At 46.7% G+C, this 6,159-nt stretch overlaps 1 pseudogene; it reads left to right on the forward strand.

The window, feature by feature from the left end:
* The first annotated feature begins 5,205 nt into the window (after positions 1-5,205).
* Positions 5,206-5,523, forward strand: LOC108351839 (cytochrome c, somatic pseudogene; annotated as a pseudogene).
* The last annotated feature ends 636 nt before the right edge of the window (positions 5,524-6,159 follow it).

Here is a 6,159-nt window from a genome sequence, read left to right on the forward strand (position 1 = left end):
GAGTTCCAGAACAGCCAGGACTAGACAGGAAAAACCCTGTCTCAAAATCAAAAACATTTTTTTAATCTTTTTATTTATTTTATGTATATGAATACACTGTAGCTGTTTTCAGACACACCAGAAGAGGGCATCAGATCCCATTTCAGATGGTTGTGAGCCACCATGTGGTTGCTGGGAATTGAACTCAGAACCTCTGGAAGAGCAGTCAGTGCCCTTACCCACTGAGCCATCTCTCCAGCCCCCAAAAACATTTTTTAAAATGAGGGAAATTGAGGCGTCCCCAGAGAGGGGCAGCTCTGTCTCTAAATTAGTACCAAAGTTGACTAGGACTGCTTTCTGTTGCTTCAGACACACCCACTGGCCGCCAGTCCTCTTTTGGCTGAAAATACCCCTGGGATGTGTTGACATTCCAACTAGAAAAACAAAAGTCACAGAAGCCCTGAGTGGCAGTGTTCTACTGCAGTGCTACAGAGGTTGAGGCTGGAGGACTGTGATTCTAAGGATAGCCTGGACTACTTGGTAAGGCCAGGCAGGCATGGTGGTGCACACCTGTCATTACAACCCTTGAGGCAGAAGCAGGAGGGATGGTTGAAAAAGTCACCCTTGGCTACATAGCTTGAAGTCAGGCTGGGCTACCACAGACCCAATCTCAAAAGCACTAAACAAAAGTGTTCCTGTCTTGGGCTCCACGTCCTTGGCAGTTCTTTCTCATTCCTTAATAAACTTGTTTCCTCTGCTCAGAAACAAGCCAGGCACAGGTTTTCAATCCCAGCACTCAGGAGACAGAGGTAGGCACATGTCTGAGTTCAGGCCAACCTGGTCTACAGGTGTGTTCTAACTCTGCCTGGCTACAAAAACCACCACCACCACCACCACCACCAACAACAACAACAACATAGAAAACCACCAAAGAAGCTGCTGGGCTGAGTTGTAGGTGTGCCGTTACTACATGTCTCTGTTGTGCCTCTTATGAAGCTAAAGGTTCTAAAGCCGGAGAGTTCCGGCCTAAAGGCACACATGCAGTTCCACCTACCTTAGAACTTGAGGAAGCAGTGAGACCCATTACCACACACAAAAGTCAGAACCCTATCCTTGGAGCCCCTCAGCCAATCGGAGGAGGGAAAGTGACACTGTGTCTAGAAGGTACTTTCAAGTTAGTGGAATGTAGCCTGGCAAGGTGTTGAATGCACTTGAGAGGTTGAGGCAGGAGGATCAGGCCAACCTGGGCTATGTCATAAGTCTGAATCTAGCCTGAACTACGTGAAACCTTGTCTCAAAGCAGTGGGGCTGTGGCTGGGCATGTGGCTCAGCTGGCAGAATGCTCATCTACAAGTCATTAAAGCAGGGGAAATGCAAGCAGGGTGTGGTGGTGCATTCCTGCAATCCCAGATCTTCAGTGTTAGAAGCAGAATCTGGGGAGTTCCAGGCCAGTCAGGGCTACAGACCAAGAGCCTGTCTCAAAGTAAATAAATAAAAGCTGAGGCGGCTCGGGCTCCAGAAAGGAGAAGAGGGGGTGTTGGGATGGGTGGGAAACCATGGCTGGTGGAGGGAACTGCAAGATGTCCCCTCCAGAAAGCCAAGGGTAATGTCTCGTACTAAGGCTGGGAAGTTTCTGATCAGCAGAGCATCCCTTGATCCTTATGAGACCACTTGGCACCAGGGAGGAAGTCATGCCCTTCCTGCAGACCAAGGCACGGGGCAGGAGAGGAAACTGCAAAGGAATGTAACTCTAGAGTGTGCTGCTCCACAGTCTACTGCCACTTACCCTCCCACTCCCAGCGCAGCAAATGACCCTTGCAGGATCCTAGATCTACCAAGAAACTGCCCTCGACAACAGCCCCAAGCCTCAACAGCTTCAATGGGTCAGCCTGAGATTAGGTTCGAGTCCGAGAGATAGCCAGAGGACCACCCAGGGAGGCTCTCATATATCCCAGGTTAGCTTCTAGGCTTTGTTTGGTTTTAACGTATGTGTGTGAGCGCTCTGTAGACGCATACCCCTGCATGCCGGAAGAGGGCATCAGATCCCATTACAGATGGTTGTGCACCATCATGTGTGGTTGCTGGGAGTTGAACTCAGGACTTCTAGAAAAATAACCAGTCCTCTTAACTGGTGCACTCTCTCTCTAGCATCCCCACCACCACCACCAAAGCCCCTTTCAGAGGCAGGGCTTCTCTGTGTAGCCCCTGCTGTTTTGGACCAAGCCAGCCTTGAGGTCTGTCTGCCTCCTGAATGCTGAGATTAAAGGCATGTGATGTGCTGATGCTTCCTTATTCTTTTTTTTTTTTTTTTAAGGTGTTTTGTTTGTTTTGTTTCAAGACAGGGTCTCGGAGCTGGAGAGATGGCTCAGCAGGTAAGAGCACTGACTGCTCTTCCAAAGGTCCTGAGTTCAATTCCCAGCAACCACATGGTGGTTCGCAACCATCTGTAATGGGATCTGATGCCCTCTTCTGGTGTACCTGAAGACAGCGAGAGTGTACTCACATACATTAAATAAGTAAATAAATAAATCTTAAAAAAAAAAAAAAAAAGACAGGGTCTCACTATGTAGCTGTGGCCGACCTGAAGCTCACAGAGAACGCCTGCCTCTGCCTTCCCAGTGCTTTCTATTTTAAGTTAAATCATTTTATTTGAGAAAAGAAGACACCTGAACCCTGCCATTCTCGAGGGAGAAGCAGCAGCAACTCCAAATCCATTGGACCTGAGCTGAGAGGTGTGGGGTGGTGAGCAGTAGTTAAGAGTGTTTAATGCTCTTCCGGAGGACCCAGGGTTCCATCCACACCACTGAAATGGTGGTTCACAATGGCCTGTGACTGCAACTTCAGGGGACCTGATGCCCTCTTCTGGCCTCCACCGGCACTACACACATGTGCTACACAGACATCCATGCAAGTAAAAGACCCATACACATAAAACATTACAATTAACACAATAAAATATTATAAAGTTAGATTTTATGTGTATGAATATTTTGCTTGTACACATATGCATGCCCCATGTGCCTGGTCTTCATGAAGGTTAGAAGACGTCACCAGATTCCCTATGACTAGAGTTGTGAGCCTCCGTGTGGTGCTGAGAATTGAACTCAGGTCCTCCGGAAGAGCAGCCCACTCTTCCACTTAGTCACTGAGCCATCTCTCCAGCCCTCTATCCCTTTCTTTCTCTCTCTCTCTCTCTATCTATCTCCCCCTCCATCCCCCCCCCTCTTTTTTAAAGACAGGGTTTCTCTGTGTAGCCTTGGCTAGCCTCCAGACTTAAAGATCTACCTGCCTCTGCCTCCCAAGTGCTGACATTAAAGGCATGAGCCACCACTGTCTGGCTGCAGCAGCTACTCTTAACTGCTGAGCCATCTCTCTCTAGACCTTCTTTTAGTTAAAAAAAAAAAAAAAGTGTGTGTGTATGGGAGGGGAGGTGTGGTGTGTCACATGTCGGAATCCTCTGGAAGAGTAGCAACTGCTCTTAAACACTAGGCCATCTCTCCAGCCCCTCCAAGTTATGGTCACCTCACCAGTTCTTTTTAACCATAAAATCTTCTATTCCTGGGGTTGGAGATTTAGCTCAGTGGTAGAGCACTTGCCTAGCAAGCGCAAGGCCCTGGGTTCTGTCCCCAGCTCCAAAAAAAAGAAAAAAGAAAAAAAAAAAAACTTCTATCCCTGGCTTTAGTTTTCTACTATAGTAGTAATCACAATAATAATAATAAAATAAACTTATGGCTTTTTTTTCTTTTTTTCTTTGGAGAAGCCCTATGTATAGCCCAGGCTTCAACACGTAGCAGAGGGCGACCTTGAACTCCAGATCCTCTTTCCTCCTGGGCTTTGTGCTTGTTAACCAGGAGCTCTACTAACTGAGCTACAGCCCCAGAAAGGTTGCTTGTTAAGTTACTGTCTAAGATCAATTTTATTTTATATGTGAACACTTAGCTTGCTTGCGTGTGTGTACCACATGCATGCCTGCTGTCTGGCATGGATGCTGGGAACTTAACTTCAGTCCTCTGCAACAGCAGTATGCACACTCAACCACTGAGCCATCTCTCCTGTCACAGGACTGTGTGTGTGTCCAGAAGAAAACATCAGGCCCCTAGAGCTGGAGTTACAGATGGTTGTGAGCTGCCAGGAGGGTGATTGGAATTGAACCTGGGTTCTCTGCAAGAGCACTTGCTTTTTTTTGTTTGTTTGTTTTTTTAATAAATATTTTACTAAGATTTATTTTACACTGTAGTGGTCTTCAGATATAGCAGAAGAGGGCACCGGATCCCATTACAGATGGTTGTGAGCCACCCTGTGGTTGCTGGGATTTGAACTCAGGACCTCTGGAAGAGCAGTCAGTGCTCTTAACCGCTGAGCCATCTCTCCAGCCCAAGCACTTGCTCTTAATTGCTGAACCACCTCTCCAGACCCCAGAAGGCGGTTTTTGTGGAGCTGGCCTTAAATCACCCAGTCAGTCACCTGGTCTTGCCCCATCTTCTGAGTACACTTATAGGCTGCTTGCTGTATGCTGCTGAGCTTCTGTGTTGAAGTACACTTGTGTTCTGTGTCGCTGCTCCATTGATGATCCCTGCAGGATTTTCCCATATTCAGATCTTGGCGGATGGTGCCCACTTCACAGTAGGCTCGGCTTTAAACAGTCACGCTCTAAGGGACATAGGACCTTAAGGGCAATGGAGGCTCAAACAGGTGAAATAGCGACTAAAAGAATCTCACTGACACGCCGAGAAAAATCCACTCCGTGGGGTTTCCCAGATTCCCTTGAGGTTTCTCTGAAACTCCACCATAGTTGTACCGGAGTAGAGATTGAGTGCCCCTCCCCAGCCCCTTCCCCCAAGATCAAAACATCCCCGTGGAAATTCCTCAGGAATACCCAGGCTTCAGGCGTGGGTGTGGAGTGGCCTGGTCAACTGTGGACTCTGGAGGAAGAGCACACGCGCATCTCAACCTCTCCCTTCCGCATCTGCAGCACGACCTCCTGGCCCAGGGCTGGTCTCCACGGCAACTGTATAGGCATCTTAAAACAGGAAGCCTCTGGCGTCCAAGGGACAGAAAACAAGCCACTGGGTCTTGGAAGACTAGAGTTTGAGATCTCTCTTTACCTAATCGTTGTTCAGGGTTTGCCTCAGTTTGCCTGAGAAAAGCAAGAGTGGGCTAGAGAGAGGGACGTCTGCCTAAGAGTCTGAACGTTTGTGGTGTTGACCAGCCCGGACCAAATTTAAAATGGGTGATGTTAAAAAAGGCAGGAAGATTTTTGTTCAGAAGTGTGCCCAGTGCCACACTGTGGAAAAAGGAGGCAAGCATAAGACTGGACCAAACCTCCATGGTCTGTTTGGGCAGAAGACAGGCCAGGCTGCTGGATTCTCTTACACAGATGCCAACAAGAACAAAGGCATCACCTGAGGAGAGAATACCCTGATGGAGTATTTGGAAAATCCCAAATATTACATTCCTAGAACAAAAATGATCTTCTCTGGAATTAAGAAGACGGGAGAAAGGGCGGACCTAGTAGCTTATCTTAAAAAGGCTACTCATGAGTAATTCCATTGCCTTATTTATTACGAAACAAATGTCTCATGGCTTTTAGTGTATAACATAATTTAATTCCTACACCAAATTCAGATCATGAATGACTAACAATGTTTTTGTTGGACAGCCCAGATCTAAGTAAAACTGACTTGTCCTAAAGTGGATATGATCTTTTTAAAGTAACACTTCCAGTTGTATACATGCTATCACTGCTCTCCCTTTCTCAAGATACGACTGAACTTAATTAGTAATGTTTTACTTCCCATAAATATGGGGGTGTGGCCTCGAACCTATTGAATGGTTTTGTACTTAGATTTATATAGCCGGGTATATGAATATATTTAAACACTGGGAAAATTCTATCACTGTCTCAGAAACAAGAAGACTCACCTGTTCTTCAGTGTGTGTTCACCGGCCTCTGACAGGCAATGCTAAACACCAGGGAGGAACTATTCTTGACAATGCTGTTTTAATTAGAATTCCCTACATCAATGATGCTGCCTCACCACTGAAAGGCATTTACTGTGGTTTATGTATGATATCAAATAAAGAGTATTTAACACTTAAAAGAAAGAAAGAAAAAAGAAAAGCAAGAGTGGTGGAGTATGAGTCAGGATCGGGAGCTTAAGGTCATCCTCAGTTACCGGG

This window comes from Rattus norvegicus, chromosome 8 (assembly GCF_021556685.1).
Source record: "Rattus norvegicus strain SHRSP/BbbUtx chromosome 8, alternate assembly SHRSP_T2T, whole genome shotgun sequence".
Taxonomy (NCBI): domain Eukaryota; kingdom Metazoa; phylum Chordata; class Mammalia; order Rodentia; family Muridae; genus Rattus; species Rattus norvegicus.